Below are 12,450 nucleotides of genomic sequence, written 5' to 3'. Positions count from 1 at the left end.
TTGGAGAATGGTGATTTTCCTAAAAAGTTCTTAACCAAGCCCCAGGATAGAACAGAATCTGTAGGGAAAGTTATACATCTCCCCTCCATGGAGAACAGATGCTTGGAGTTGGAGAGCATTACTGAGTTAGAGCTTTGTTTGCCCCAGGCAGCTGAACTACCTGTAGAGTTTGGAAGGGAGGCAATGCCATTCCATCTCTCTGAGCTATTGCCCCCTGGACCAGGCTCAACTACTTACATTCCCCCTTTCAGCCCCAACCCCCGACCTGTGAGTTTCCTGCACAAATAAACTACCCATGGGCTCTGGGAACTCACCACCCACTTCAACCTGATTGGTGCCATCCTTCTCAGTAAAATTCCCTTGCCTTCCCCCCGGAGAGTCTCCCCATCAGCCAGGCCTTTTAATTGTTCATTGTGTGGTGAGGAGAGGTGACCCCTAGATTCCATTGCCTTTTGTCTCCCTACCCAAAATACACATATTCTCAGGGCAATCCCTACCTGGCTTCCCCCTGGCACAACAATCTTCATGCTTCTTTTGGGTGGGGTAACCAGGATGGGATACTCTGCAATAGGCACTAGGTGAAAGTTGGTAGAAAACTTAAGAAATGACTGAGGTGGATATGGGCCACATGACTGCAGAGCAAAGGGGTCAAAAGCCAAAGATCTCTTAGAGATCTTCCGTACTGCCACTGCCCTTTCTTTCCTCAAGTGTCACTTCTTCATTTTCACCTTCTACATCCAATCCTTCTCCCCTGCTTGCAGCAGCAGGTGGTCAAGGAGGTATTGATTGGTCTTCTGCAAGAGTAGCCCTCTTCTCTGACTGATGGGAAAGTTGCAAGGAAAAAATATTTTTATTCAGTGAAAGCTGACTCCTCTAAGTCTGAGCCAATTCTAAGTTAAGTTGGGCTGTTCCCAAGACCAGGGAAAGGAGGGAATGCTGGCACAGGTAACAAAAAACAAACTATCAGTACTCTACCTTCCTCACCCCAAGTTTAAATATAGAATGTCTCAGTTAAAAGGCAATTAGGGATCCAAATCTAAATCCTTTATTTTTATAGTTAAGGAAACTGAGGCTCAAAGACATACCCTCACTTGCTGGGCAGAATATTCAGGCTGGGGTACCTGGAAATAAGCATGAGGTACTTGGGAATAGGCATGTGGAAAGTCAGGGGCAGAGCTGAGGCTAAAAATTCAGGTTTCCAGTTTTCCGATCCAGTATGGTCCTCATTGCCACTGCTGGACTCCACTTTCTTTAAGTTAAAAATTTGCAGTGTTGGAAAGGGATTAGGCTGTGTGTGTGCCAATTGGTCAAGAAAGAGACAAGAGAGCAACCAAGTACCTTTCTAGGGTGACCTTTTGGGTAAGTGGACAGGTCTTTTGAGGTTTAGTGTTCAGGTTTACTGTTGCCCCAATTTTTAAATAAAAATGTCATCATATGGAGCATACATTCTCTAGTTCATAGTCTCTACAACTCCCTACTGTCTTCTCTCTGGTATCTTAATTCATTTATATTACTTCTTTGGACCCCAGAAAGTATTTGGCCAACTAGAGTTATTTAAAGGCAGGGACTAGGTCAGATTCAGTATCTCTTTATCTCCAATAGGAAATGGTAGGGAGAAGGCATTAGGAATTCCCATCCATATACCTCAAGGTATATCTTTTTGTGACTACCTGTCACAACTTTTCAAGTCTACCTTTAACCTTCATTAAAAATTTATTTCATCTGGATATAAATTGTGTGTGTGGAGAGAGGCTGCCAGAAAAGAGAATGGAGGAGACAAGGAGTTATTTGTTAATAAGAACTCTCCATTCTCATGAACCTAGAAGACATTATACTAAGTAAAAGAAGCCAGACACAGAAGGACAAACATTACATGATACCACTTATATGAGGAATCTAAAATAGTCAATAGAAGCAGAGAGTAGAATGGTAGTTACCAGGGGTTGAAGGGAGGGGGAAATGGGCACAAAGTCTTAGTTATGCAAGATGAATAAATCCTAGAGATTTACTGTGCAGCATAGTGCACAATACAATAGTTAACAAAACTGTATTGTATTTGCTAAGAGGGTAGATCTTATATTAGCTTATAAAAAATAATAAATAAGGGGATGGGAGGAAAGTTTTAGAGGTGATGGATATGTTTATGGCATAGACTGTGGTGATGGCTTCATGGGTGTATACTTATCTCCAAGATTATTATGTTGCATACATTAAATATATATGGCTTTTTGTGTGTCAATCATACCTCAGAAAATAGTTTTTAAGAAGTGGTAAATAAGGGGCGCCTGGGTGGCTCAGTTGGTTAAGCGACCGCCTTCGGCTCAGGTCATGATCCTGGAGTCCCTGGATCGAGTCCCGCATCGGGCTCCCTGCTCAGCAGGGAGTCTGCTTCTCCCTCTGACCCTCCCCTTCTCATGTGCTCTCTCTCTCTCATTCTCTCTGTCTCAAATAAATAAATAAAATCTTTAAAAAAAAAAAAAAAAAAAAGAAGTGGTAAATAAGGTGGTGGGGGGAGGCAACTGACCTCTTTCTTGTTGAAATTCCTGCCTGGGTTTCTTGTTGTGGTGATGGTACAGTCAAAGGGCATACCTACAATCTGAGCCACACTACTTAGCACAATAGCAATTTGATATTCTAACTATGTGGTGCTTTAGTATGGCATTTTACCTTTTTTCACATGTGTAAATACTCTCACTTATCTGAACTGCTATATAACCCTGTAAGTTAGATGGAGCAAGGAAGAGGAAACATGTTCAGAGAGGTTATTTGTCCAAGGTCATGAATACGTGAATAGCCAATAGGCCCCCAGCTCTACTCCTGACTTCAAGTCTTATCCTTTCTTCTATACTAAGCAATGTTTTTCTGGAAGTGTTTCATTTGTGAGTATGTCTTGTCTTCACAATGAGTCTATGAATTTTTGGAAGGCAGGGGCATGTATTATTTATCTCTGTATTCCTTGAAGTATCAATCACAGAGGCACTCAATAATTATTTGTGGTTAATTGATTAGCCAGTATATCCACTCTGTCCTGCTCCCATTTACTGGATATCATTTATCTGTAACTTCTAAGTGTCCATGTTTAACTTTTCATTTTAATAAGCCTTTGCTAAGTGTGAAAATACATTTGCAGGGCACTGTGCTAGGCCATACTCTGGAAATTAAAGCTGTAAGTAAGATAGGGACTCTGTACTCAATTAGCTTAAAGTTTTGTCAGAGGTGCCTAAAGGCAAGAGAAATAGAGGGATATAAATAAGGGAAAGGCCCTGGGACCCTGTCTACTCTTTTTCATTCCAAACATCAGGTTGGGCCCATTTGTGCAAGTTACTATGGTAACAGGACAAGTTTTAAGTTTCTATTAAAATTGTTGTCTTTCTAGAAATGAACTTTTTTTAGATCTAGGCTTTGTCTTTCCCGGGAATGGAAGTGAGGGATTAAGAGAAGACATGGCATCAAGTTGGTGGTATAGCTTACTCAGGACAACCTGGCCAAATTTACTATAGAGATAGGCTTATTCTTCTGAGAGAAAAATTTGACCCTGTTGTGGTTATTTTATCTAAAATAGCTACCTAGGGGTGCCCGGGTGACTCAGTTGGTTAAGTGACCCACTCTTGATTTTGGCTCAGGTCATTATCTCAGGGTCGTGAGACTGAGCCCTGCATCAGGCTCCACGCTCAGTGGGGAATCTGCTTGAGATTCTCTCTCTCCCTCTCCCTCTGCACTCCCCCCGCCCCGCACATGCTTGCTCACTCTCTCTTTCTCTAAAAATAAGTAAAGAAATCTTAAAAAATAAAATGAAATAGCTACCTAGATGGGGTACTTCATAAGCAGTGGATACATTCTCTAAGAGGCCTCAGTGTCCTTTACAAAGTAATTTACCACCACTTTCACTCCTCTCTCCTGACTCTGATCAATGGATTAACCAAGTCTTAACTGAGCACTGAGCCAGGCAATATTATGGCAAATAGAGATTTAAAAATTTAGACTCTTAAGCCCTTGCTGATCTAGAGGAAGGAAAGACTAAAGTGAATAAAAAACAGGCTTCACACAAAGCAGTTGTATTCCAAGGACAAAATGAAGGGGTACTGATAGTTAATATTATAGTTCAGAGAAGGGAAAGATTCCTGTGGTCACAAAAGTTTTCAAGAAAGTCTTAAAAAGATGGGTAAAATTTAGAGTGGTTAATAAGGGAAGTGGGCAAGGGCAGCCCAGACAAAAATAAAGATAGGGGTGCCTGGGTGGCTCAGTCGTTAACCGGCTGCCTTCGGCTCAGGTCATGGTCCCAGGGTCCTAGGATCGAGCCCCACATCGGGCTCTCTGCTTGGCAGGAAGCCTGCTTCTCCCTCTCCCACTCCCCCTGCTTGTGTTCCCTCTCTCGCTGTCTCTCTCTGTCGAATAAATAAATAAAATCTTTAAAAAAATAAATAAATAAATAAAGATACACAGAATGAGTATGATGGGTTTTAGGTGAAGTAGAGGCAGGGTAGTGAGAAATGAGGCTGGGCCAGACATAGGCACACAGGAATGGTTTGATCTACCTGAAGAGCTTGGACTTTAGTCAAGAAGCAATGGCAGCTGTTTGGTATTTACAGCCTCGAGTGTATTGTCACGTGTTCCAGCTCCTCTACCGGATTCTAAGCTACATCAAGATGAGAATGGGATCCTGTATCTTTTTTTTTTTTTTTTAAAGATTTATTTATTTATTTATTTGACAGAGAGAGACACAGCGAGAGAGGGAACACAAGCAGAGGGGGTGGAAGAGGGAGAAGCAGGCCTCCCGCTGAGCAGGGAGCCCCACGCGGGGCTCGATCCCAGGACCCTGGGACCATGACCTGAGCCGAAGGCAGACGCTTAACGACTGAGCCACCCAGGCGCCCCGGGATCCTGTATCTTAATACCTCCAGAGTGCTTAGCAGTGTAAATGAAAGGACCAGAGATAAGAAGGAGGAGTTGGCAGTTTATTAACTGAATTCCTGATTTTGCTTGTGGCCATATGTTAGGTATGTGAGACAGAAAGAGGTCCCACTATCCACTTGAAAATTCAGGATAAGTGAAAAACAACTGAAAATCTGAGTTGAATGTGAGGGAGAGAGAGAGAGAGACTGAGAGGTCCTCTGTCTTTGTATGAAATCAAGTCCTCTTCAGGGAATGACGTGTCCTGGAGGAATTCAAGCTTTGCTTTCTAACAGTGATAAGAGAGGTCTTATGACTTCTCCTTGGGCGTTTGTAAACTGTTATGCAAAGTTATTTGTAGGGCAAGTAGCCTTTCTCAAACCTCTAAAATCGTATTTTGTACAGTGTCTAACTTACAAATGCTTGATTCACAAATGACACTTTCATACAGGCATCTACTGTCATCTCTGCTCTTCCCCTTCCTTACTTCCCTCTTCTCCAAGGCCCCTGAGGCAACGGGCAGTTTAGCCATTGAGAAGCAAATAAAGTGAATTTTCAGAAAAATCTGTGAGAGGAAGGGACAAAGCTGAACTTAGGGGACATAAAGAAGGTAGGAGCAGGTTCCCAAATAGGTCTTGACCTCTGCCCCAAAATATCTTTCATCAAATGGCCTGAATTATTCTCATAAATTTGTTATACTGCCTGAAAACAAACTATATGAAATCATGTTTAGATTAATAAGCACCTTCTTTCTACGTATACAAATACCTCAAGGAGAGTTAGAGTGGCTACTAGACTTTTATTTATTAGTATAGCTGTGCCAAATAATGACACATTGCCTACAGGCTAATAATTAGCTTACTTTGCCCTGTGACGCATGAATATTGGGATATTTGGGACTGGGAGTTTGGGTTCTGGTAGAGAGGGTAAGTAACTCTGTAAGGCCTAGCAGACTTTAGTGGTATGATAGGCAGAAATTTAAGATGGCCTCCTAAGATTCCTGGGTTCCTCGTGTACACACACCTTTTATCAGTTATTTGATCAAACGCTAATCTAGTGCTGCTGTGAATAGATTTTGCAAATGAAATTAAAGTCCTAAATCACTTGACGGTAAAATAGAGAGATTTTGTGGGTAAGCCTGATTTAATCAATGAGGTCTTTATTTAAAAAAAAATTTTTTTTTATATTTCATTTTATTTGTGAGAGAGAGAGTGCGTGCAAGAGTGGGTGGGGGGGCAGAGGGGGAGGGGAAAACAGACTCCCTGCTTCGTGGAACCCTGGGATCATGACCTGAGCCTAAATCAAGAGTTGGATGCTGAGCCAACTGAGCCACCCAGGCGCCACTTTATAGTTCATTTTTCTTTTATTTTTTTGAATTTGAATATCTATATTCAAGGAATATTACTATTTTTTTATGTTCAGTTAGCCACTGTATAGTACATAATTAGTCCTTGATGCTGTGTTCAATGATTCATTAGTTAAAAGTAGAAAGTTTTCTCCAACTAGTGGCAGAACAGGAAGTCAGAGATTTGAAGTACTAGTGGGATTTGACGCATAAGAAGTTTTTGTTGTTGGTTTGAAAATGGAGGAGGATAAATGGAAAGGAATGTGAGCAGCTTCTTGGAGCTGAGAGTGGCCCCTGACTGACATCTTGCAAGAAAATGGGGACCTCAGTTCTGCCTATGCAAGGCAATGAATTTTGTTAACTTGATTGAGCTTGGAAGAAGACCCTGAGGCCCAGATGAGAACTGCGGCCCTGGGCAATACCTTTATTTTAACCTTGTGAGACCTGAGCAGAGGATTCAGCTAAGCTATACCAGACCTCTAACCCATGGGAACTGGGAGCTAATAAATGGCTGTTATTTTAAGCCACTAGGTTTGTGTTATTTATTTTGTTATGTTAGCAATAGAAACTAGTACCTAGGTGATCTCCTAGGATGAGCCTGGGGGTTTTGGCACTCAAGAGTCTGGAAAGAGGAGCTCTATAAAGCAAGGGGCTACAAAAACCAAACTTACCTATTTGAATATTTTGTTGATGGACTGGCTCTCTGCTCAAGAAAGGGAGGGTAACTCTCTTCCTTCCCTCTCCCTATACTCCATCCCATGAACAGGACCTTCTTCTTCTAAGACCTAAGGCTCAGATCAGTCCTATTATTGCTATGGTTCAGTTCTACAAAAGTTAAATAGATTTCTACAGTCTGGCCTGAGAACTTAATTACTATGCATAATGTTGTTTCTATGGGAAAATGCATTCTGAGTTCCCAAGAACTTAAAATCAAGCTTTTGGAACAAAACCCATTCATTCTAAAAATGGACTATACTCATTTTAATAGAATATAAAGCCATAAGCCAAAGGGATATGTATATACATATATATATGTACATATACATATATATTGTTCAAGGCACCTGAGAGCTGTTATTTGGGAGGGTGAAGGGGAGAGGAGCAACCAGTCTTTTAGCAAGGCCATATATAGTGAAGCATATCGTGGATCTAGATCCTAGTTGCCTGTGTTTCTTTTTCTTTCAAACCTAATTCAAAATGCACAGCCTATTTGCGCCAAAGTCCAACACTCTGGCATATCAAAAACAAATAGCCATCCTTGACACAGAAGGATCTAGTTTTAAGAACAGTAAAAGGTAACTTAAAAAGCTTACTAAAGAAGCCACAAGAGGCATTGGGCAGCACATAGCTTTTTCTAGACGTTTTTATGAGATAAATGCAAATAAATCAGAAACATGTGTTTTGTATTTTCCTTAAATTAGAGTACAACAGGCAGTGAGTTCCAGTTCACATTTGAATAGACTGAAGGTTTTGTTTAGAGGTGGTCAATAATGCCATTATTATTCTACTTGGCAAAAAGCAAAAGGCTGGCAAAGAACTCATGAAAAGGAACTCTAGTATATCCCAGCAAAATGTGTATACATCATTTAACAAAGGATGTAGTTACTGACTCCTGCCTCCTTTATCCTTTTCAGGTGTTGACTGTGTTTTTGGGAATATCCAGGAGAGCAGATTTTGAGGGGTGTGAGGGAAGACAGAAAACAAAACTCATCCAAGCATACCTCCTATAGCTCCAGCACTGTGGGCCTAGGAGAATAGGCAAGTCCCTGTGTATAGAGGTTGCAGATGTAGTGAAGATTATGAAACCTGGATTCTAGACCTGGCTACCATTTAGCATAACCTCAGTTTTCTCATATGTAAAATGAGAATACCAATCTCTGCTTTACGAAACTCAAGTAAGTATTGTGAACATCCAATGAGATCATGGGTGAGAACGTGCTTGCAAACCCCAAAACTTTCCCTCCTCTGTGCACTATCTCATGCGTTTATCACAGTATTTTGCACTATACAAAGTGAGGTCTTTACTGGTCTATCTTACCTACCAGATTGTGAAGTCATTAAAGACATGGAACATGTCTGTCCTTTTCACTGCTATACCCCTGCACTTAGCCCAGAGCCTGACACAAAGTAGATAGGTGTTCAATAAATATTAAATCAGTCATAAGAAGTTCATATTAAAAAGGCACAGTTTGCTTTTATGGCCCTTAATATTTTTTCCCCAGACTTTTCTCATCACTGGTGCTCCTTCTGTTTCAAAGCCCTACTGCTTGACACATTCCTGTTAAAAAATACTCAGGGGAAAATAACCAGTAACTTTACTTACAAGATGTCAAGATGGACAATACTTACTGGGATATTTTCCTCTTCCTATGGAGGAATTAGCATTCTAATAGGAGTGAGGAACTTAGGCTAAAGGGACGATCTCTAATGGTTGAAATTTCAGGCAATTGTGAGCAATATATGAGTTTATGCAAGAAGCCTTTGGGAGTCACTAATTTCCAGAGCCAGGTAGGGTGAAGTATGGCACTTGCCTTGGATGCAAAATTTAAGAGAGCATCAAAAACTCAGTAATCAAGATAAATGATATTTTAATATTTGTTTACTTTTTTAGTTTTATTGAGGTAATAATTTACATACCATAAAGCTCACTCATTTAAAGTGTACAATATAGGGGTGCCTGGCGGGCTCAGTCAGTAAAGCATGTGACTCTTGATCTCAGGGTTATAAGTTCAAGTCCCATGTTGGGTGTAGAGTTTACTTAAAAAAATAAAATTATGAAAAAAAATAAAGGGTACAATACAATAGTTTTTGGTATATATACAGAGTTGTGCAATCATCACCGTAATCTATTTTTAGAACATTTTCACTGCCCCAAAAAGAAACCTTGTAACCTATAAGAGTCAGTTCCCATTCCTGTCAACCCCCAACCTCTCTCCTCCCAGTCCTAGGCAACCACAAATATTTTATGTCTATGTAGATTTGTCTGTTCTAGACATTTCATGTAAGTGGAATTATAGAATATGTGGTATTTTGTGATTGGCTTAATTTAGTATACTTTTTCCAAAATTCATCCATTGTGTGGATGTACTACATTTTGTTTATCCATTCATCAGTTGATGGACATTTGACTCATTTCCACTCTTTGGCTATTATGAATAATGCTGTTATGAACAAGTTTTTGTGTGGACATGTTTTCCATTCTCTTGGACATGTACTTAGGAGAAGAACTGCTGGGTCATATGTTAACTCTAGGTTTAACTTTTTGAGGAACTGCCAAACTATCCCTCATTTTACATTCCCACCAGAAATATATATGTGAGGGTTTCAACCTCTCCATACTCTTGCCAATACTCATTGTCTTTTCAGTTATGGCCATTCTAGTAGGTGTGAAGTCATGAATGTAAGATTTTTTTAAGATTAAAATTAATGCAAAAATCCATGATGAACAAAATATTGAAATTTTTAATAAAGACAGAACCTGCAGTTCTGTGCTGAGCCATGTTAGAGCCTGAGACAAAAGGAAATATGTGTGTTCCCACATACATGTTTCTATTTCTTTTTAATGGTCATGAAAAAAAATACTTTGAAAGTACAGTTTATGAATGTGAAGAGATATGAATATTCTTCCTGAATTTGAACATAAATTAAAAAAGAAAAATAAATTTAAAATGTACACATAACCAGATAAAAGCATCAATTATTATAGAGAAAACATATCAAATAGAAATTAAGAAAATTATAGATGTCCTAATTTCACATTTGAAATGGAGATATAAAAAATTACATGAAGGTGCCCTCAAAATTTTAATTTTTAACTAGAGAAAAGTTATTGTCTATGAATACTTCTGATTTACAAAGAGAAGCCAATGACTTGGCTCATAAATATTCTGATGACATAAGTCCTATATAAATTTTATCTGAAATAGTTTTAAGAAGCATGCAAAATTATAACAACACAAACTATCAATAACTGACTCAAGAAAAAATAAAACTTTTGAATAGATCTTCAAAAATGAAGAGATAGAATTAGTAATCAACAAAAAGCCCATAAAGAGAAGCTTAGGCCCAAATGACTTAACTGGTTAATTCTACCAAATGTTTAAAGAAGAATTAACAGTTCTTTACAAACTCTTCACAAAAAATAGAAGAGGAGGGAACAATTTCCAACTCATTCTCTGAGACCAGAATTACCCTGATATCAAAACCAGAAAAAAACATCATTAGAAATGAAAACTACCAATATCTCCTATGATTATAAACACAAAAATCTTCAACAAAATACTATCAAACTGAACCTGGAAACATATAAAAGGGATTATATGTCACGAAGAAGTGGAATTTATTGCAGAAATACTAGATTGGGTCAACATATAAAAATCAATCACCCTATTAATAGAATAAAGTACAAAAACCACATGATCATCTCAGTAGATGTAGGAAAAAACTTTAACAAAATCCCAACCCTTTCATGAAAAACAAAACAGAACAAAGCAGGAATAGAGGGGAACTCACACAAACTGAAAAAGGGCATCTTTGGTAGGCTAAATAATGGCTCCTGTCCTAATCCCTAGAAACTGTGAACATGTTAGCTCACATAGTAAAATAGACTTAGATGTGATTAAGATCTTGAGATGTGGAGATTATGCTGGATTATTTAGGTGGGCCCAATGTGATCATAAGGTTCCTTATAAGAGGGAGGCAGGGGATCAGAGTCAAAGAGAGGATATGAAAGATTAGGGATGGGGCGCCTGGGTGGCTCAGTTGGTTAAGCGACTGCCTTCGGCTCAGGTCATGATCCTGGAGTCCCTGGATCGAGTCCCGCATCGGGCTCCCTGCTCGGCAGGGAGTCTGCTTCTCCCTCTGACCCTAACCCCTCTCATGTGCTCTCTCTCATTCTCTCTCTCTCAAATAAATAAATAAAATCTTAAAAAAAAAATAAAAATAAAAGTTATTAAAGAAAGATTAGGGATGATGCTACACTGTTGAATTTGGAGATGGAGGAAGGGGCCCATGAGCCAAGGGATGCATGCAGCCTCTAGACACGAGAATGCAAGGAAACAGATTCTTCCCTAGAACCTCCAGAAGAAACACAGACCTGCTGACACCTTGATTTTTTTTTTTTTTAAAGATTTCATTTATTTATGCTGACACCTTGATTTTAACTAAGTGCAACTGATTTCAGATTTCCTATCTCCAGAAATGTTAAGAGAGTAACTTTGTATTACACTCAGTCACTAACTTTGCAGTAATTTGTTACAGTGGTAATAGGAAGCCAATACTGCACCAATAAAAATCCTTTCTTCTTAGATGAGGAATAAACCAAGGATGTTTTCTCTCACCACTTCTTCTTTTTTTTTTTTAAGATATTATTCATTTGAGAGAGAGACAGAGAGAGCACAAGCAGGGGGACAGGCAGAGGGAGAGGGAGAAGCAGACTCCTCGCTGAGCTGGGAACCTGATGTGGGGCTCCATCCCATGACCTGGAGATCATGACCTGAGCTGAAAGCAGATGCCTAACCATCTGAGCCACCCAGGCGGCTCCCCCTATTTTTAAGATTTATTTATTTATTTGAGAGAGAGAGTGCCCAAGTGTGAGGGGCAGAGAGAGAAGGAGAGAGAATCACAAGCGGACTCCATGCTCAGCATGGAGGCTGATGTGGGGCTTGATCTCACGACCCTGAGACCACAACCTGAGCTGAAACCACGACCTGAGCTGAAACCATGACCTGAGCTGAAACCAAGAGTTGGGCACTTAACTGACTGTGCCACCCAAGCGCCCCTTCTCTTACCACTTCTATTCAGCCTTGTAGTAGAGGTTCTATCAGGGCAATTAGGAAAGACAAAGAGATAAAATAAATTCAGATTAAGAAAGAAGTAAAAGTTCACTGGATTCTACCCCTGAAACTAATAATACAGTATATGTTAAATAAATTGAATTTAAATAAAAGAAGAAAGAAGTAAAACTATATCTACTTTCAAATGACATAATTTTGTATACAGAAGATCCTAAGGAATCCATAAAAATACTAGAAGTAGAACTAATAAACCATTTTGATAAGATTGTACAATACAAAACCAATGTACATCAGTTGTATTTTCAACATTTGCAATGAACAATCTGAAAATGAAATTAAGAAAACCATTTTATTTAAAATGGCATCAAAAACACTTAGGAATACGTTTAACAAAAAGTATAAAACTTGTACATAGAAAAA

The sequence above is a fragment of the Phoca vitulina genome, unplaced genomic scaffold, assembly GCF_004348235.1.
Source record: "Phoca vitulina isolate PV1807 unplaced genomic scaffold, GSC_HSeal_1.0 scaffold51, whole genome shotgun sequence".
Classification (NCBI taxonomy): Eukaryota; Metazoa; Chordata; class Mammalia; order Carnivora; family Phocidae; genus Phoca; species Phoca vitulina.
The sequence above is the reverse complement of the archived record's forward strand: the minus strand, read 5'-3'. Positions refer to the sequence as shown.